Here is a 22,300-nt window from a genome sequence, read left to right on the forward strand (position 1 = left end):
TCATCTTTGGAAAATACAAATACATTGTGTGTGTGTGTGTGTGTGTGTGTGTGTGCATGCGCATATGTGTGTCTATTTTTTCTGAATTAATTGTCAGACATAGTAAAAGCACACTCCTTTATGTTTTATGAATTTGTTAATGTGAATATGTGTTAAAGGCAAGTTTTATTTATTTATACTTGCAATAAATTATCTTAACTGAAAAGGCTAAAGTTACTATTTGTTTCTAGTAATATGATAGAATAAACGTCTCTTGGTAGAGAATACCTAAAAAATGCTGATGTAGTAAAAAAGATATGTCTTGTAAACACATGAATAAACTGGCAAGGAAGTAGTAGAAATTCCTAGGGGCCTCAAATGACAAGAAAAATGACTAGGGAAAGCTAACTTCACGCTAAATCTGGTGTGAGATTGGGGGCCGCTCGACAGTCTAGAACTTGGGTTTCACGTGAAATCTACATAAAATTGACTCGGTCAAAACCATCTTAGATCAAAGTTGAGTGAATGAGATTGGAGGTTGGAGACCCTCAGTGGGATTGGAGACCCTCACATAAAGCCACCAGAACCCTCAGAGGCTCGGTTCCTAGTGAAAAAATAAAACCCACCCTGCCAAGTGAGGTGGAGGGAAGAATAAATTCCTTTCCCAGTCTTGGTTCTGAGTGGAATGGAAAAAAGAAAAAAAATCCCTCTGGGAATATCTACAGGCCCACCCTCCTGCAGGTTGAGGGCTGGAATTCACATCCTCTTTCTAACCTCCAAAATTATAATCCAAACGTGTAGGTTAAAATGGTCCTGGGTTGGTTGTGTCTCTAAGAGCTACTTGGAAGGAGATTCAAATCCTCTCGAAGGAAACCCAGACTTCACAGAATTTTCACGAAGTTCCAAAGATTATGCATACACACACACACACACACATACACACACACAGACACACACGTACACACAGTTTCCAAACTACAACAAACAAAGCCTGCTGCCAAATCCTGCCAAATCTTTTTAAATGATTAGTCTGACCACGCCATTCTCCTCTTTAAGCCCTTCCTAGTACTCCTTGCACAGAATATTAACTGCTGGCAGCGAATTCCAGGGCCCCTCTCCTCATTCTGCATGAGCTGAGAGGGGTCTTTTTCTAGCCATGGTGAGGATTGTCTGGGATGGATCAGTGGGTGGGACTGGGAATCTGGGCTCTACGTGGCTAATTCAGGGTCTAATTTGTGGGGCCCCAGGGAGCAGCTGAATGCTTCCCCAGGTGCACAGCTGGCTTCTTGTAGTGTTGCTATTATGGGATTACTGGAAATGGCAAACTGAGCATCAAGCAGCAGGACCTCTTTCCTCGGACTCTGAGGGAAAGTTAGCAGCAACAGCTCCTGCTCGTGGCAATCTTTGGCTGGAGGAAGGGAGTGGACAGTGGAGGGGAGGATGCTCCTCTTGTGAGGAGAATACACCCTCCGTTTCAAAGCTCTCTAAGGGATAAGTCTGTATTTTGTGGCCATTCCTAGCCAGCTTCTCAGGTTGTTTTGTAAGACCCAAATATCTCTTCTAACATTTAGCAAGTAGGTAACACTGACTGAGCACTGCCTCTTTGAAGAATGTATGAGGAGATACAAAGGAACACAGGCACGTGCTCCTTGAATTTAAAATGTACTTGATTTCAATTCCCCAAAGAACAAAGAATTAGAATTGTTAGAGTTAATGACGGAAGTATCAAAAATATATGAAAGGAGCTATAAAAACTGGGACATGTCAACGTTGTTCTATTTGCTACGCAGCAGTGTTTGTTAAAAAATCGCATTTTAATGTCGGGATAGAAAATAAAAACAGAAAAATTATGAGCACATGAGAGGTTAGGAATAGCAGGGTCTGAGCAGCAGGCCAGGGATGGCCTTCCATGTCTTGGGTCTTTTCTACCTTTCCATCTTCACCACAGGTTGGAGTAGCCTAACTTCCTCGTTGCTTGTTTCTTAAGTCTTCTTAAAACTGTTCTGTTCCTAACTGTTCTGTCAATCCCAAAGCCTTCTTTTCTATTTTTCTCACCTGGCCTAGGAACCCTCATGCAAACAGGTCACCCTGCAGCCTGCCTACACAGTCCAGAGGCCCCAAGAGGGTTTTGCAGAGAAGCCCTGTCTAGACACCCAGTATGGATGTCAACAGCTGAGGGCAGGTTGCCTGTGGGGAGGGCTACTAACACAAAGAGGGACCCATCACCCAGGACCACAGTGTTGTCAAGGAAAGACACTGGAGGAGATGCGCTGTCAGCAATATTCTGCCAGTGGTGAGTATCTTTGCTTGGGGCAGAGGGTAGAGACAGACCTGGGAGAAAGCAGGATTGAGCAAGACTGGAGCATGAGAAGGGAGGAGGCAAATAGGTGTTCTGGGGATGGTGATAGATATTTAGAACTTGAACCCCTGCTCCTATCATCATGCTTCCTTTTCTCTTTACTTCTCCCTCACATTCCAAATACAACCGTAGCTTTTTATTACACAGCACTCAGGGGGCAGGTAGATGGAGCCGGAACAAACAAGCCCATTGGATTTTTGATGGAATATTCTTTCTTGCCTAGCATAAATAATAAGCTGAAGATTTTAAATATCTATTTTTTAATTCTAAAAAGCTTGGCTTTAAATATCAAAAACCAAAGTCTAGATAGCTGAGATTTTAAACAGCAGAATGACGTAATTTATTGCCCACTGAAAGGAGAGAAAAATGTGACAAACTGGGGGAAAGAGGAGAACCAAAGTGGATATTGCTAGAACTTAGTTGTTGCCTGAGTTTCCATAAAGGAGCTCAGAATCTCCATTCCCCTGGGATGAATTAGGGGAGATGGGGTGAGACTGGGTGATTGAAACAATAAGTGGATTGAAAAGAGTTCCAAGAACAGCAGACACCTGTGCCTCTCTTCCTGGTCTGTGGCCAAAGACCAACTAGTATAGTCTTTCCCCAACATGGCACTTGGGCTGCAGAGTAGCAATGACTGGGGAAAGTCTAGGTTGGCAGGTCTGAGGACAGCCTTATGGAGTCCCATAGAGTGTTCTGTACTCTCCAGGGTAGAGGCAGAGAGCATGAAAAGAATTCACACGGCACCTGCAATGGCTGCAGAAGGGGCTGGTAACAAGCTGGGAGGCCCTAAGAGCCTCAAGTTGGATTCTACAAGGAGGCTGCAGAATATGCATGCCTCCTGGTGAGAAGCTGTGGCAGGATGATGAATAGTGAGGACCAGAGAAGATAAGATGTCCCTCTGTGGAGTTAGCCAGGACAGAGGAGAAGTCAACTATCAGATGTCTGTCCTGGAAGCCAGGACAACACCCACCTCTCCCTAACATAGGAATTTAGAACATCCTCAGCAGGAAAGGAAGGAAAAGAGATGAACAGTGTACATGTCACATTAACCGTATTTATCAATAAGTTAAAAAGAGACTGAGCAACCTTGAATGGAAAGACAATGATTTCTGCTACAGAGAAGGAAACGAGGGCTCATTAGCTAAGTTCTGTTATAGGCAACAAAAATATTGTGCTTTTTGTGCAGTCTATGGTTGCACAATTTTATTTGTCATACAGATTTGCCTAGATGGGGTGAAGACACCAAAATGAAGTTGAGTAGGAGATGAGTGTAGAGACCTTGAGAGGGCAAGAAAGCTCAAGGCACATAGGAGCTAATAATGATGAGAACTTGACTAGTTTCCAAGAGGCGCCTGGGAATGGAAGAAAGCATGCTGATGTTGCATGTTGCACAGAGAAGGCTGCAATCAGACCCCAGCCAACTTTTGTTTTCCAACACATTCATCTGTTTAATTGGGGCTTGTTGTCATGACCTCAAATAGCTCTTTGTAGAGAATCATGATGAACCCAAGAATGGCTTCGGCCTCTCCCAACACTTCTAGATCTGAGTATGCAAAGCCATCTATTAGCGCTGTGAGAATGACTTCCATACATAAAACATGGAGAAGCAACAGTTGTGCTTCTCCAAGTACTATGCACGACACAATAGGGCCAGACTCAGACATCACTGAGGCTTATTCTCCACTCCTGAAAGGTCTACTGATGAGAACAGGGAAACAGAAGGCTGTTGTGAATCAAAGTGTCATGAAAGAGCCAAATACATATATCTCAAACAAAGCCACCAAACCCACTTCTACTTCTGATGACTGAGCAATCACCTGTGAAATTTACTAAGAAAATTATCTGTAAGCTGGTTTCCCAGATCAAGAAAGATTTTCATGAAAAGAATGGGATTTTTGGCACTATTGCATGAGCTCTGTCATGAGGAGCATCTTCCCTTTTTTTGAGATTTTCCTCCCTTTCCTTATCTGTGCTAGCTTTTAGCTTTTGCTTTTCCCTTCCCTTTTCTTTTTGTTCACTTTTCTCCCCCTAATGCTTGGCCTTCAATTGTGGTTCCCTGAGCTTCAATTTTACATTCTAGGAAAAAATGGAATTCCCCTGCATTAGGAGAAACTGGATTTCCCTTTCTAAGTTCCTGGATCTTTGTAAAATTCAAAGAACATTCTCAGATCCTAGGCTGTTTATTGAATTATGGGTTTCACCTTCCTCTGGAAATTTGACTTGTGGAGCAGGTTTGTTAGAAGGGTGTGGGCCTGGCATGGTGGCTCATGCTTGGAATCCCAGCATTTTGGGAGGCCAAGGTAGGCAGATCAACTGAGGTCAGGAGTTCGAGACCAGCCTGGCCAACATGGCGAAACCCCATCTCTACTAAAAATACAAAAATTAGCCGGGAGTGGTGGTGTGCGTCTATAATCCCAGCTGCTCGGGATGCTGAGGCAGGAGAATTGCTTGAATCCAGGAGGTGGAGGTTGCAGTGAACCGAGATTGTGCCACTGCACTCCAGCCTGGGCAACGCAGTGAGACTCTGTCTCAAAAAAGAAAAACAAACAAACAAAACAACAAAACAAAAAAAAAAGGGGGGGAGAAGGGATAGATTCAGAAAGATTCATCACATTAGCAGGGATTGATTAATCCGTGTTTCTATGACCTCAGCATCCTAAGGGAACAGTGCAGGGATGGAGTTTTGATGGGGCAGAAGAACCTTTACCGATTCTACTCTCTGGTAGATGATGATCGTACTCATGAGGCTCTCAGATAAAGAATTACAGTTATGCTGTTAATGAGTAGGTTACATATAACTCCCCAAGTTACCTTTAAGAAAAAAAAAGAGATGGAGGTCTCCTTTTGTGATCAGGACTGGAGTGCAATAGCACGATCATAGCCAACTGTAACCTCCAACTCCAGAGCTCAAGGGATCCTTCTGCATTAACCTCCCAAGTATCAAATTGCTTTTTGAATGCATAGTCATGATTTTTAATTTCAGTCATGTATTTTATTTCTTTAATTTGGGGTGGCAGGCTTTGGGTTTAGAGAGTAGCATTAATCATCCTCTTCTGCTCCTGGAGTATAATTATCATCATTCTTTGCAAAGTCATTTTCTTGTATTATTATTTTATTTTTTCTTCATTATTCAGGTCCTTATTCCTATCTCCCTAACCAGCACTGGAGTGCTCTATCTGTGACCTTGAGTATGCATATGTCTGTGAGGAATAGTGCATTTTGTACATATGGCATTTGATAAAATTATGCAGAATTTAAAACATTTACAAGAAAGGAAGGCCTGATGCATCTCTATGTATCTATCACTCAGCTGCAACAATTATCAACTCATGGCTAATTTCTTTTTCCTGAATATTGTTTTCCTACTCTTCTCCAGATTTTTAAAGCAAACCCAGATATAATATCATTTGATCTATAAATATTTCAGTATGTATTTCTAAAAGATAAAAACTCTTCCTTTTGACAACTTTGCATCAGGAACCAAAGGAGGCCCAATACATTACAATCGGTTAGTATATTTCTTAAATCTCTTTTAGCCTATAGGTTCCCATTCTATTCCTTTTTGTCTTTGACAGTTTTTTATTCTTGAAGAAACTCAGTCATTTGTCTAGTTGTTTCTAACAATTGTTTTGTTCATTGCATCCTTGTGATAGTGCCTGACACGTTCCTCTGTCTCCTCTGTAAATTAGACGTTACATCTGGAGGTTTGACCAGATTCAGGTTCAATGTAGGGGAGGCCAGACTACGTCATAGGTGGAACCAAGTCCTTCCATCAGAGGGGATGTCACGGCTAGTTGTCTTGTGATGTGAGTAGCCCTTGATGATCATTCTTTATATTTAATTCATTAGAAAATGCAAAATGGGCATAACCTAGTTTTATCATGTCTATTTTTGTTTGTTAGCTGAAATACTACTGAAAGGAAACTTGTCTTCATCAACTTTCCCTCATCAGTTTGTGTAGGAAATAAATGCTTGACTCTGTCTTTTTATTAACAGTTTTTAAAAGAATGAGTTGATTTCCGAGGGTAATCAATGAAGTTTTTAAAAAAAGTATTATAGTGAATTCATAGATTTAAACTAATTTAATGTGTTTCAATCAACTGTAGTTACTTTCCTTCATGGTTCTCAAATTGCCCCTTCCTTGGCTAGCAGGAAACTATTCAAGTTGGCTTCTGAGTTTTTTGACATGACTATAGAAGTCTTATTTTCTGAGAAGTTTGCTAGATATTGTTAAATTCTTATCCCCAGGAGGTTATATCATTTTGCCTTCCCACAAGATTTGCCAGCAGAATGTGATTTTGAAATTAGATTTTTACTAATGTAACTGGTGAGAGATGATATCTCAGTGTAGTTTTAATTTGCTTTTCTCTTATTATGATTCAGGATGAACATCTTTTCATATTGTTAGGAGCCATTTGCATTTTTTCCTATGAACTCTCAGTTCGTATCTTTATTATATATTACATTTTATTATACATTATTTATTAAATGAAAATGTTTTGGCCTCTTCTCTATTTTTAGAAGGTCTTCATATATTAAGAATAGTAACCCTTTGTTGTGAATAAATTGCAAACAGTTTTTCCTATTTTGTCATTTGTCTTTTTTCTTTATGGTTTTTTTTTTGCCATGCAAAAGTTAAAAAATTTGTGTAATAAAATTTATCAATTTTTAAAATTGCTTCTGGGTTTGAGTCATAGGAAGGTTTTTCCTACTCCAAGGTTATAGAGGAATTCGCCCATGTTTTTTTCAAATACTTGTATGGTTTCATTTTTTAATATTTAAATCTCAGATGCATTTGGAATTCATTCTGGAACACAGGTTAACCCATTTATGCCTAATGTTCCATTATTGGAACACTAAGCATGGGGGAGTTATTCATATCCTACTGCTCAAGGTCATCGCCAGGGTCTGCTTTTTCACTCATGCAAAAATTCAAAAAATTGCAACCTCTGGCATAGTAATGAATCCGATCTTATCTTTTTCCATGTGGTTATACAGTTATACTACTTACTAGAAAGTCTACAATTCCTCTGGTACTTTGAGATGCTGTATTTAGCATATATTAAATGTTCGTACACAGTGGGGTCATTTTCCAGATTTTATTTTCTGTTCATGTGACAATACCAATGAATTTTAATTATGGAGGCTTATGGTAGGGTTGAATTCTAACAGGACTACTCTTCCCCTCTCCCTCACCTCAAACCATTGTTCTTAATTTTTAGATTTTTCCTGGTGATTCTTGCTTGTTTGTTTTTACAAATGATTGTTTTTGTTTTGTTTTGTTTTGTTTTGTTTTTTGAGAGTTTTGCTCATGTCGTCTAGGCAGACGTGCAGTGGTGCAATCTCAGCTCACTGCAACCTCCGCCTCCCAGGTTCAAGCGATTCTCCTGCCTCAGCCTCCTGAGTAGCTGGGATTACAGGTGCCTGCCACCATGCCAGGCTAATTTTTTTTTTTTTTGTATTTTTAGTAGAGATGGGATTTCATCATGTTGTCCAGGCTGATCTTGAACTCTTGAGCTCAAGTGATCTGCCTGCCTCAGCCTCCCAAAGTGCTGGGATTACAGGTGTGAGCCACAGCACCAGGCCACAAATGAACTTTATATTACACTTGTCTAACACAAGATAAAAAATATTTGATGATTTTTTTATTGAGATTGCATTACACTTAGAAGATACAAAAAAATGGAATCTTTAGGATGGTAAGTCTTCCAGTTGAAAAACATGGTATCTCATTTCATTTATTCAAGTCTAGTTTTGTTTCTTCCAGGTTGTTTTGTACTTTTCCTCATATAAGTTTTGGCCTAGGTATTTTATTTTTGCTATAGTAAAATAAGGTTTTCTCTTTCATTAGACTTTGAATTGGGTTTGTCTGTGTATAATAATTTTAATTCTTGCTACTTTACTAAGTTTTCTTATAATTTTGGTAGTTTTTCTATTGACTCTTTGTAATTTTTAAGATTATATTATATGTAAATAGACTTTACCTCTGTCATTTCAATTCTTATTCCTCTAGATTCTTTCTCTTGTCCAATTGCATTAGTTTAAACACAATGTTAAATAGAGGAAGAGACAGTGTTTGTCTTGTCTTGTTCCTGAATTTTGTAGAAACACCTTTGGTTGTTTCCATTTGATAAGATGCTGGATTTGGGTTTTTGTCTGTTGGTTTCTTTTGTTTGTCTGTAATTCCTTATTTTATCTCCCTTTTTTTTCACTGAATCTATTTTGAAGTAATAGTCATTTACTCCCAATAAAGTCCCATAAGGCAATCAGTGAGCTTATTTTATTCTTCACATATTCCTTCCAACTCCTTCTGTTTTTTAATTGTATCACATGGAAATTGTCACATAGCTTCAACACACTACTTTTCATATTCTTGTGTGTTCTCCCTTGTAACTATAATTTAGTCAGGGACTTACTAATAAATCTGCATTTAATATTAAACAATTATTTTCTTATTGTTTGCTACTAAGTATAAAAGTAGAATTACTTTTGTATATCGACCTTGTATCTTACAACCTTGCTAAATTTGTTTGTAAGTTCTAACAGGTGTTTTATGGTTTCCTATAAAATTTTCTGTGTAAACAATGTCTATTTCATTGCAGATATTCTCTACCTCTTAATTCATTACAAGCATATTTTCCTTTACCTCACTGAGCATAGTTACACTGTATAAAATTGCTTTAAATTCCTTGCCTCAGAATCCTAATATCTGGGTCATCTCAGGGTTGGCATCATGTTGATTATTTTTTCCCTTGAGAATGGTTCACATCTTCCTGAGTCTTATTTGTTGAATAATTTTGGATCATAGCCCGGATACTGTGAATATTATGTTGTAAAGACTCTGCATTCTGTTATATTTCTCCAAGGAGTGTTGACAATTTTTTAGCAGACACTTTGTTTTAGCAGACAATTAACTTGATTTAGACTCAGAATGCCAACCATTGTGCCTGTGTTAGGTAGTGGTTCAGATCCCTGATCAGTTCTTGAAGTCATAGCAGTCAGCTGCTTTCAGTTTGTTCCATGTATGTGTGATTCAGAGGTCAGTCAGAGACTTGGGCTAGGTTATACATACGATTTGAGATTCTCTTTTTCTTCTTCTCTTCTTTCTGGGGTTTACTCTTATTTTCCAGAAGCGTTGGTTGTCCTGGTTCCTCTGGTTAGAAAGATGATGGGTTTTCTACCAGAATTTAAGCCATTCCGCACCAGTGTTGCTGCAAATGTGCTCTCCCTCAGGGTAAAGCCACAATAAACAAGGAACTTGCTCCAGCCTGGCCACTTGCTTCAAATTTCGCTCCCCTCCAAAATATGCCTGCCTTTGTTCAGTCCTCAGAGTTCTCAGGTAACTTTTTGTTGTATTTATTTCCTAAGCGTTTATAGACGCTATTTGGCTTGGCAGAATTCATTCTTTTATACCAGAAGCAGAACTCCTCTTAGTACAGGTTGAGTATCCCTTATCTGAAATGCTTGGGAGCAGAAGTGTTTCGGATTTTGGATATTTTCAGATTTTGGAATATTTGCATATATATAATGAGATGTCTTGGGGATGGGACCCAAGTCTAAATATGAAATTTATTTCTGTTTCATATATACCTAGCCTGAAAGCAATTTTATACAATATACTTTAATAATTTCGTCCATGAAACAAGGTTCCTGTACCTTGAACTGCTGGAAAGCAAAGGTGTCAGGTGTGGAATTTTCCACTTGTGGTGTCATGTCAGTGTTCAAAAAGTTTCAGATTTTGGAGTATTTTAGATTTTGCATTTTTGGATTAAGGATCCTCAACCTGTAGTTTAAAAAATGTTGAAAGTGTCAAGTTCAAGAGGCTGGAGGAAGTCCAGCCTCTGGAGCAGGCCCAGCTGGGATTAGTTTTGATCCTAATAATCCTTCAACAGTGATTTCTCTACTCCCCTATAGCAAAGCCTACCTTTTCTGGGTTGAGGCTGACGGTAAGGCTCATTGTTTAATGATGAGTACTTCTCCAAAGGAGAATTTTCTGCCTCTTAGGTTCTGAGCCTCACAATGGCCACTGCTAGCCACCTGGAACTAGATGGAATCAGGACAGTGTCAGGTGTCACATCTCCCATCTATAAGCCCGCAGGACTGTGCTCAGCAAGCATCCCAGTCTGCAAAGCAGGTGTAGAGTTGAGATGGCAACATCTCCTTAAATCTCCCATATATGAGATTGCTCTTCAGTCTGACAGTAAGATAACCACCTTACCTCCAGCAGGGAATATTGTGTCTACAAAAGCAAGGGAAAAGGGACCAAAAATGGAGGTCTGTTTCCTCATTCCTGGGAAATGCAATCACTGGATCCTGCCATGTTTTCTGCCTTTCGTGTAACTTTCACACTAAGTTGTAGTCTCTTTCAAATCCCATTTCTTTCATAAAGCCCTCTGTGATTGTCACTAATCTCATTTAAAAAATCTCTCCAAGAACTGAGTATTTGTGGACTATGTTATCCCCTGTTTTGTCCTCTAACAATTTCATATGTACATATCCTGTCTTCTCTATCAGTCTGCAATAATTTTTAGGGCTGGATCCCATTTCTTGAACAATTTATCTACCTATCAGGGCCTAACATAGGACATATTATTAGAGTAGAATTGGTTTGAACTTGAAACCAGGAACACATTTTGACAGCTCAGAGCTGTGGGTTTGCAGTAGAAAAATTTCACAGCAGGTGGTCACAGAGCAATTTTATGAGTCGAGGGCTCCAAGTTTGCAGTGCAGAATATTAGGAGTAAAGCTTTAAAAGAAATAAGTAAATGATGGACCTGTGTATCTGAAGATTTCAATTTAAGTAGAGGGGCTTAAAGTCAAGATGAGGATTATCAAGAAAGTAAACATGGCTATTTCAACAGCTTAGGGATTTAACCAAGTTAAATCCTGGGGCATGATCCTGGCATTTTAATTGAAATTAAAATTTAACATCAATGAAGTAAGAACACAGCACTGAATACGAGTGGCACTTTAGTCTCATCCTGTACACAAAATGTCAGCCTGACTTTTTCTCCCGGAAGTTTCTGTGAGACCAAGGAATTTTCTGAGCAGGGTGTCTCCAGATTAGCAACAAGTGTTACACTAATGTTATTCCGGTCACAAATGGTTTTTAGACATTCTATGTCCATCAGTTTGTTTCCTGACCTAACAGGATATACTGTTTAAATTGTCTTGCTGGGAGTGCTATCAGCCTTGTTATGTTCCATAGGCCTTTTCTCCTCTTGTGAATAATCCTCACTGATTTCTGCCTCCACTGAAGTCTTAGCACTTATCGTCCATGCTGCCTACGGACTCATCAAGTCATAATATCTTGTCTTTGATGCCCACCTGATTCAGCTCACTCACCTTATGCATGAGAAGGCCCAGAGTGCTGTAGTCAGTTTCCTAACGTCATGCAGTAATTTAATAGCAAAATTGTGATTAGAATCTGAGTCTTTACAGACTGTTCGGTATGCTTCCACCTCCATGGCACTGCTCACATTTACTATTATAAACATACAATAATAGAAATAATAATAACAAAATAATGTGTTATGTTTGTATAATGCTTTGTACCTCATTTATTACATTATTCTTATTTTTTACTTCTATCAAGACAGTACTGATTTGGTTAGAGGGCCAGTTCTTACAATATTTGGTCCCTAGAATTGAGCTCTATTTACAAAAAAGTAGTTTTTAAAAAATGGACAAATTGTATTTGTGGTACACAACATGATATTTTGAAACATGTCTACATTGTGGAAAGGCTAAATCATAAGCTCTGTTTTTGGGTGGGAGCACTTATTAGAATTTTCCATGGCCTGGACAGACTGTACTGACTCTGTCCTCCTTCCCTTGTTATGCCTCTGTGCTCACCAAGCAACCTTCTAAGGACTCATGTGGTCTTGCAGATACACTGATAGGAAGGAGGTCAGCTGACTGGAGAATTTGAGTGCATTACTTTGGGCCTCAGAAAGAATAACTCCCTGAGTAAATTAATAAACCAGCATTCTAGTTTCTCAGTCTCTGGAAACTTTGGCTTGTGTGAACTATCCCCTGAGATTGGTTAATTTGGAGGGGACGGACAGAACTGTGTTTTAGAAGCTGCCCAGCTGAGATCAGATCTTCACTGATGATGGCTCTGCTGGGCCATGACTGTGTTGTAGGTTCTGTCTTAGGAACTGCAAGTGGGCCAGCTAATCACAGCTTTATGATGAGCTACTTGATTTCTGGTTCTGTTTGGTACACCCCATTTTATGCAGAGCTAAGGCACTTTCACAGGCTGGGTTTGGTACTCACAAAGCTTGATTACAACATCAGCCCAAAAACAGCCCAAGAGGACCCCCGAGGCATTCTTAGACAGCTGTGAGACAAAGGGGATGCCTGACTTTTAATTCAGGTGAGGGCAGATTCCAGTTAGAAAAAAATCCTGAAGCCAATGAGACTTTGCTACCATTTATCAAAAAATCTCATTCTCCAGAAATCTCATTCTCACCTACATTTAGGAGAAACAGTAAGTGGGCCTGTTACTGTGCCATCAACTCAAACCACCCCAAAAGTCAGAGGCTTAAAACAATAATCATTTATTCTCAGGGACCAGCAGGTGAGCTGGGACAGCTTTCCTTCAGGCTACAGTGGCAGGGTAGCTCTTCTTCCTGTGTCTCTCCTACTTCTCCTGGGACTGGTGGGCCAAGCTGGGCATGTTCTTTCCATGGTGGAGTCACAGGGGCAGGCAGGACGGCCCTAATGTGCAAGCACACTTCAAGCCCCTGCTTGCTTGTATCTGCTGCATCCCATGAGCCAAAGCAAGTTACATGGCTGAGCCCAGCTTCTAAGGCCAGGGATGGTTCCCTGCCTTCTTATGGGAGGAGCTGCCAGGTTACACAGCAAAGAGTGTGGACACAGGGAGGGCTGGAGGACTAAAGACATTAAGACAAGCAATCCCCAGGGCCAGCTGGCTATTTGGAATTCTTGGTGACAGATTTTTGTTATTCATAGTCCCTGGAAAAGGTTTCTCTGTATGATGAGGTCCATTTAAAAGAATGTGGTAACATTTTGGCAGTTCCTCAAAAGTTAAATGTAGAATTACCATATGATCCAGCAATTCCACTTCTGGGTATATCCCCAAAAGAATGGAAAGCGGGGACTCATATAGACACTAGGACATCAGTGTTCACTACAGCATTATTCACAATAGCCAAAAGGCGGAAACAACCCAAATGTTCATTGAAAGATGATTGGATGAACAAAATGCGGTATATACATGCAATGGATTAGTATTCAGTCTTAAAAAGGAGGGAAATTCTGACACATGCTACAACATGAATGAACCTTGAAAACATGGTAAGTGAAATAAATCAGACACAAGAGATATGTTTGGGATGACAAATACTGCATGAATCCACTTAACATGAGGTATGTAGAGTAGTCAAATCCATAGAGACAGAAAGTGGAATGGTGGTTACCAGGGGCTGGGGGCAGGGGCAATGGAGTTATGGTTTAATAGGTACAGAGTTTCTGTTGGGGAAGATGGAAAAGTTCTATAGATGGAGGGTGGTGACGGTTGAACAATGTGAATGTACTTAATGCCACGGAATTGTGTCCTTTACAATGATTAAAAGGATGAGTTTTATGTTATGTATATTTTATGTTGGCTTGGCCAGCAGATCTTCGGAGAGACCTGGGCATCAGATATGCAGACAGGGTGTGAAGATCCTGCCATCCACTCTGGTATGAAGGCCTCTGTGTCTCAAAGATGAGGAGAGAAGAAAGCTCAGGTCTGAAATATTTGGATTAAATATGCTTATTAAATTTTTATTTGCAGAATTAAATCCATTTGGCCAGGCTAGAAGCTTGCTCACTTTGTAGAAACTGACTCAAGCTTGTATATGAAAAGTTCTGGGAAATGGGAGGATTCAGGACCTGAGGAGGTAAAATGAGGGCAATTTGGGGGCTAATGAGACTGTGGTCTCTTTTCTCGCCTCTTGTTAAATGGGTAACATAACAGATGCACAGGGGAGGAAGGTGGACCCAATAAAGCCAGCAAAGTAACGATGAAGCCAATATGAGTGCTTAATGATACCTGCAGAGCTTGTCTGGGAATACGCAAGGTTTTGATGACAGAGATGCCCAAACCTTCCTCTTATGATGGTTGGGCTATTAGTATATTTTCTGAGAAGAGAAAGCTAATGGGTACCTCAAAACCTACCAGCTTCTGGTGTAGAAGGAAGTAGGTTCACCTGTCTAAATATATGTGCTTTTCTTTTTTTTCCTTCCCAAATATGCTCTTCAGAAATATGTCAATGACACTAATATCTCAGTGTGGTGAAGGAGGAAGAAGGCGCTTGTCTTTAATCTTGACAACTGAAGAGGACTTCCTTTGTGCTAAGGTTCCATGCCTTTATTGTTTTCTCTTTTCTCCCTGTTTCTTCTGTCCCCTATCTCCCTGGACTTGGAAAGAGAGAGATTCTAAATGGCTATCTTTCTATGTGACAACATTTTTGGGGTATCCACCTGGGAGGACAGGGTTGGCACATGCTGAGGAAGCAGTACATGGTCTGATTAGTTGTACCTGCTTTTAGACCTGCCTTCTAGGACACAGCATGGGCTTGGGATGAGAATATCCTTTTTTTTTTAAGATGGTGTGTCACTCTGTCACCTGGGCTGGAGTGCAGTGACGCGATCTTGGCTCACTGTGATTTCTGCCTCCCAGATTCAAGTGATTTTCCTGTCTCAGCCTCCTGAGTAGCTGGGATTACAGGTGCCTACCACTACTCTCAGCTAATTTTTTGTATTTTTAGTAGAGAAGGGGTTTCACCATGTTGGCCAGGCTGGCCTTGAACTCCTGACCTTATGATTCGCCTGCCTTGGCCTCCCAAAGTGCTGGGATTACAGGTGTGAGCCACTCTCTTTCTCTGATGACTCACGTGATCTTTGCTTGAGAATTCTGGGTCTTGGCAAGTTGGGTACCACTAGGCTCTCTGAATGGACAGACCACCATTGTCTGCATTTCCTGGAGTTATGGAACTAAATGTTATTTCCTTGGCCTTGGCCTTTTCTTCAGACAAATACAGCCTCATGAAATTCTGGGTATAACTGGAGTCCCAAGAACCATAGGCCTGGGTGTCCAGCCGTGGTTCCTGAGGGCAGAGCAATAGAAATATTGCAGAACAGACCCAGCAGCAACCAAATCAGAGGCCCAAGGAGGGCAACTGACAAGGCTGCCTGTGGTCCTAGGTAATGGAAAGCGAAGGGACATTTGGTGAGTCATCACCAGAGCATCCACGGGGCTCGGGCAGAGACTGCTGGGAGCACTGCCTGCTGTTTTCCAGGACTCTGTAGTCCAGGACTATCCCTTCCTGATCAATGGCAATGCATTCCTGCTTGTTCTAGTCTGGTGCCAAAGATGAACTCTCCCACTTCCCCCTCCTCTTACTCTAAACACCCCACAGGGACAGAATAAAGAATGTTTCAGATCAGTTGTCCTCACAGTGGAGATTTGTCAGAGATCTGTCAGGAATGATGTGTAAACAGGGATGGGAAAATGAAAACCAGAAAAGCCTCAGGTGGGCTGTTAGGCAGGCGTGAGGGCATCTGTGACAAAACAGTTCACAGCCTGTGATGGTTTTGGAAAACTATGGTTACTTTTTCTAAAATAATCAATATGTGTGGGTTTTAAGGATTAAAATTTGCAGCCTTCCCTGAAACGTAGGGAGGTGGTACTCAGACTTCTGTGTAATTGCAGTGTTAGGAGGCTGCATAGGGAGTTATCTTCCCTATTTCCTTGTTTTCAGGCAAGACCAACCAAGGCACCTGACTCAGTTCCAGCCTATTTTTAAAAAAATCTCCATTTAGAAAATTGCTTGGCTTGTTTTTGTAATAATGCTTATTGAATATTTTCTATGCACTACGTTCTTGACAGGCAGCATCTCTTTTAATCCTTGCAATCACCCTATGAGAAGGGTATTGCTATTATCCACATTATACAGACAAGAAGACTGAAGCCCAGAGAGGTTAAATCGCTTGCCCAAACCCACATGTTGTTTAGTTAGTGGCTGCTCTGGCAGTGAGCCTGGGCGTCTGACTCCAAAGCCTGAGCCTGGAGCACTGCTTGGGAGCCGTTCCTCAGGGTCTCACTTTGGTGTACCTTCTGCAGTTTTGTCTCAGGCCACCATAACAAAGTGCCACAGATTGGGTGGCTTAGACGACTGATATTTATTTTCTCACAATTCTGGAGACTAGATGTCTGAGATCAAGGTGCCGACAAGGTTGGTTGCCTGACTTTGCTGGCAAGTGTTCTTAGACTTTCAGCCTCCACGGCTGTAAGAAATAAATTTCTGTTGTTTATAAGCCACCCAGAACATGGCACTTTGTTATAGCAGCCTGAACTGACTAAAGCAATAACCATTTATAGGTCCCCTGGAAGGGACATGGAGTGGAGAGGAGATACCAGTGTTGGAGCCCTGTCCCCATTCCTGTGGGCTTATGCTGGTCTGGGCCCTTAGATTTTATTCTCTCAGAGATTCTTATGAATTAGTAAATATGGTTTTTCTTTCCCATTATAGGGTAGTTGTCTTCCTTGCATAGAGGAGAGGGGATGGGTGTATATGATCTTGGCTGCTCCTAGACCTTAATTAGCCTGAGACTTTTCCAGGGTAACCCATCTGTTGAAGTCAGAGTATTCCATTTCAGAATTTTATCTCTTTCCAAGGTACAGCCAGAACCCTAGGAAGGGTTTGACTCTATTACAATATACTCAACTTGAAATTGTAACTAAAAATGATGGTGATGAATTGCAGACAGAGCAAGCAAGTGAGCGAGTGAGCAAGCAAGTGAGCGAGTGAGCATGCAGGAGTGAGCAAGCAGCATCTGTTGAATGGTGAACCCCAAGAGTTCAATTACCCCAGTTCTCGCTGCAGAAGGTAACCATGGAAACCTCATAATCCAAAGCATCACCAGTCTCCAAGCAAAATACACACACACACACACACACACACACGCACATACACACACGCATGCCTCAAGAGGGCAGTATGTATGTATGAGTATGGGCGCACGTGCCTGTGTTTCAGTTATGGTGTATGAGGGGTATGTTTGTGTGATACCTTGACAGTTTGTGTTGTGTGTATATCACATGGAATTAGTATGGGCGTTTGCTGCCATGCTTTCCAGTTCTGTTCTCAGAGGTGGTGAAAGAGTGCAGATTTGTCCCAGTGTTTGGGTGTTGCACTCAAAGATGGTTAGAACGTGGGAGAGGACGTGCAACTTCAGTTTAGTGGAGGGTAATGTGGTGGCAGGGTTTGGGCATATAGGAAGGCTTTTAACTTATTTTTTTCCCATGTCTGGTTTCTATTGCACAAAAGTGTACAGGATTGAATATTTTACCAGTTGGGAGGTATATTCCTGTGGAATAGGGCAACTCAGTATGGATCCATATCGAACTTCTCAAACAATCTAATGTGGATGTAAATCCAGGTTTGGGGGTATTATTTTTACAAAGCAGTGTCTTTTTTCAGGGTATGTGCTGGTCTTTTTGTATTTTTTTTTTTCTTTCTAGCTTTCTGCTTTAAACCTCATCCTTTTTTCCTTAAGCTTGGGGCTAGCTGCCTATTGCATGAGGGATATGTGAATGTTGCACTTGGGGAGGGAGTGGTAGGGACAACTCATGAACGTCTGCTAATGAAATATGTCACTCAGTATGTGCACAATATCAAGAAGACTGTGTGTCACTTGGCAGATCTTTGAGTGTAAGGCAGCTCCATCTGGATTAAGAATTATTTGTTGAAGGAGGGTAGCTGTATGAAGACTGGGGCTTCAGACAGGCATTCCTAGGTTTCTGAGTGATGAATGGGGGGCCACACACCATGCAGAACCTGGCCCTGTGTTAGAGGCTGTCTCATCTTAATGGTAGCTCTGTGCACACAAGTATAAGGGCTATGTGTATGTGTGTTTACTAGCTCTGTTCCTCCCGCTTTGTGTGATGTATGAATGAAAGAGAATTCATTAGGAGGCATTGGGAAGAAACCCTGTCTTTCGAATTCTTGCCTTTCATTCACATTTATAGCTGAGGGTTTTTAAACTATAGAGGTCTTATTTGTCCATCAAAAGATAATTACCAAAAGAATATTTTCTTTTTTGTTTTTAAAGGAAGCTGCTTCCTGGATGACAGAAATCCACATTGGCATCTCCCAGCAGGGGCTTGAAACACTGCCCACATAGCCCATGTGCCTCTGGTAGCACCATCCCAGCCTCCGTCTGCTCCCAGGAAGAAAGGGCCAGGCTAAAAGGCTGGGAGACATTGGATGATAGGCAGTTACTTATAGCTCTGACACCATGAAAGGAACTCCTAGTACTGGATGCATAAAGTTACCTTCTGAGCTTGCCCGAAGGGCACCAGGGCAACCCCAGAGATGGGCTGAAGAGAACCACCCACTTGGCATTGATCACTTTCCCCATTCCTGCTGCTGTCCATCCTCATGTCCTTCAGGAGCTGGGTTTTCCACCCAGAATGTCTGAAAGATACCCTTGCTCTTGGCCCCCGCCTCCTCAAAACAGCCCAGGGAGGAGGAGGTCTCCTTCCCTCCTTCCGCTGTAGTACAGGGGGAGGCTCCCACCCGGGCTTCCTACCGTGTGCTCCTTCCAGGGCATGTCTTGAGTCTTTAACAAGCAATGATTCAGAAACCTGTGGCTTTAGTTTATTTAACTTTCATTCAACTACTTTTTAAGTTCATTCCAAATGGTAGATTCTGGAGATATGGCAATGAAGAAGGTGCTCTTTTTGCCCTTAGTGAGCTCACACATTAGTCAAAGTGCCAACAAATAGAAAGGCAGTTATAGTACTATACAGTGAGATAAGATCCAATAGGGGTTAACCCAGGACGCTATGGGAGCTTCTAAGAGGGGCACTAGCCCTGTTTTGGGGAGCAGGGAGGTTTATTAGAAAAGCTGATGTCTAATCAGTAACCTAAAGGATGAAGGGGAATTATCTGGGTAAAGGGAGGTGATGGGATGCTTTCCAACAAGGGGGAATGAAGTATTTGTTAGAAACATAACTGCTTCACAGGTGAAGCCTCATGGCAAATGATATTTATGAGAGATAAAAAACGAGGGGTTCGGGGGAGAGAGAGAGAGAGATGGAGAAGTATAGGAAGCAAACAAACACGCAGAGAGAGGAAGAGACAGAGACAGCTGGGCAGAGAGGAAAAGCTGGATGGTCGGGAGATGGCGAGACAGAGAGAGGACGACAGAATCATGCATTGTTAGGGCCAGAGGGAACCAGAGCAGACATCCACAAGCCCCTCATTTTAAAGATAAGAAAACAGAGGCAAAGAAAGGCTAAATAATTCTCCAGAGTCCCAAAGGTGTTTAGTTGGAATGCTGAGTGAGGAAACTAGATCTCCAGCTTCCAGTGGGTTGGAGAGAAAGGAGACAGAGGGAGACACGTGGAGAGAGAGTGGAGTCAGAGATGGAGGGAAGAAAGCTAGGTAAAAGCACAGTTGGCTAAGGTTCACTGGCGTCTCACTGTCAGGATTATGGTGCGGAGTGAAAGCAAGGAAAGTTTAGATGACATCTCAGCTGGGTTTCTTTCTTTTCCTTTCCCCTCTATCTTTTCATCTTCCTCGCTTTCTCTTTCCCTTTCCAACCACATCTTGCCTACAACTAGATGTCAGGGAACTGGTTGCCATGGCTACTAAATGGCATTCATGCAAGCTGAATTATTAAACCAGGGTCTTTTCTTTGAAGCCCTGGTCCCAGTATGAAGTCCCATTAGGGGGCGTCATGTGGGGCATAGGTCGGGCCAGGGTGCTTTCTTGTGGGTCTGACTGAAAACTGAGAGGACAGGGAGTGTGTCTTGGGCACTGGGCTCTTTGCGTTGCTAGATGTATAGAGGTTTGGGGGTGGGGGGAGGTGCACCAGCGCCGTTGGAGGGATGGAGGGAGACAGGCCCTGTGTGCTGCTGAGAAGAATTCCTGCATCCCAGCCTAGTTCCCCTACCTCCTCTGACTAGAGCAGCAGCCACAACTCATTCAAATGGGACAAGAACCAAAACCAATATTTTTATTATGTCTGAAAGGACACCATATTGTTCTAAATAGTTGTTACTTGTAGCCAGGGAAGAAAGAAATAACATGGCAGGTATGTCCCAGGGGGTCATACTTAGGTGTCTGGCATTGAGCCCCGTATATGGATAGGAAAAGGGAATGGGTTGGGGGATCATCTTATTGGTGAGCAACCTATGCTCCCAATTGTATGAATGGTTTGTCAGAGACAGTCTTGTTTGTGGGTACAATTGTTGTTTGTTTTGATGGTGGAGAGGAGTGGGTATGGACGCTCTGCTCTTTAGGAGATTCCAAGCCAGGAAAACCATCAGCCGTCTGGTATCCTAGCTCTTTAAACTTTTTCATTAAAAAAAAGAAACCCACACATTGTAGAGTGAATGCTCCTGCTACGGGCTGAGGGGAGAAGGCCTGGGTGGCTGGTGACTGCACTGTGTGTGTGTGTGTGTGTGTGTGTGTGTATGTTGGGGTAGTGGTGGGGGCGTGAAGAGTATATTTTGGGGTTCATGGAGTCATTCTCCTTTCCCCTGAGCTCCAACAGATTCTGAGGTAATTTCTTAAAGTGGGGAAAATCTCTTCCTCTCCTTCCCCATGTTGTGCTTCTGACCTGGGGGTTCGAATCCTAGGGCCAGGCTCTTCTCAAGGGTTCAAGAGAGGCCCCCACTGCATTCTTATGCTTGAACAGAAAAACCAAACAAACAACCTTTTGATATGGGAAACCAGACCTCCAAGACTGTTCTAAAAATCTGTCAGCCTCTGAAAAACTGAGGTGTGCCCTGATTTTTTCCTAATGCCCTGCCAGAACATTGTTTTTTCTTTTTAACATCAGGTTAAAGCCCGGGTTTTGAAAGTCTGATTCATAGACTCAATTCTTTTCAGGTTGGTGAGAATTTTCGGGACTTACCTGGCCCTGGGGCCAACATCCTGGCTCCTCACAGCATGAACCTTTCAAGCAGACCTTCTGGGGGTAAATTGGGAACTAGCCAAGGAGGATACATAGCCACTCCTTTTCCTGCCACAGCTAAGAGGAAAGGTGAGAGGAGCTGTTGGCATGGTGGCTATTTATTTCCCTTTAGTGCACGTTTTCACTGTGTGCCAGGCAGGCTCTGCCCTCAGCCATGGAAACTCACAGCCAAGTAGAAGGGCCAGCTGTCGTCATTCAGCCCTGATCATCCTCAAGTGAGGCCTTCTGAGGATTTGACCCACCTGGGTCAAGGCTAAGCCGAAGCAATAAGAGTGGAAAGAGAACTCTCCTCTTTCTCTCCCTCCTCCTCTCCTGCGGCTCCCTTCTCTTGTCCCTTCCAATCCCACTGCCTCCTCTTCGCTCTTTTTCTGGAGCCCCTCTCTTCTCTGACTCTGAGCTCCTGGAGGAGAGGAGGCAGTTGTTTATAAAGCCACCTGCCAAAACCTCCCTAGGGACCCTACTGGGAGGTGTGAAGATGGGTGGGTGGGACGGAAAGTCATCACCTGCAGGGTTGTGGGAGACATTTCTATTAATTTGAGGGAAAGGTATGTAGAGAGCCAGAGACATGGGGGAGAGAATACCCTAGAGGGATTCAGGTCTTGGAAGCCTTGGAAACACCAGTTTGACTCAGTTTTGGGGCTGTTGATTTTTTGTGCTCAACTGCCCACAGGAAACAGGGTCTCCGTTAGAGCCCTCAGCTAGCCCCCGGAGACCTTCAGAGAGCCTCTGGATCAGTCCACAGGCGGTGAACAGGCTCTGCATCAGGCTGGGGCTTCCCGTGGGAAGCGTCTGGCTCAGGGTCTGGTCCCCCACACCCCTCCTTCCCCCTTAACTTGATCCTTGAAGCCCCCAGTTCGCTTGTTTCTTTTTAGATGTAATTATGCTTTCCCTCTCCCTGCCCAGCAAGGCCAGCGGCCAGGACCCTGGTGAAGTCCAGAGCGGGAGCCCAGGAAGGGGCCATCC

The sequence above is a fragment of the Mandrillus leucophaeus genome, unplaced genomic scaffold (assembly GCF_000951045.1).
Source record: "Mandrillus leucophaeus isolate KB7577 unplaced genomic scaffold, Mleu.le_1.0 Scaffold691, whole genome shotgun sequence".
In the NCBI taxonomy this organism is placed as follows: domain Eukaryota; kingdom Metazoa; phylum Chordata; class Mammalia; order Primates; family Cercopithecidae; genus Mandrillus; species Mandrillus leucophaeus.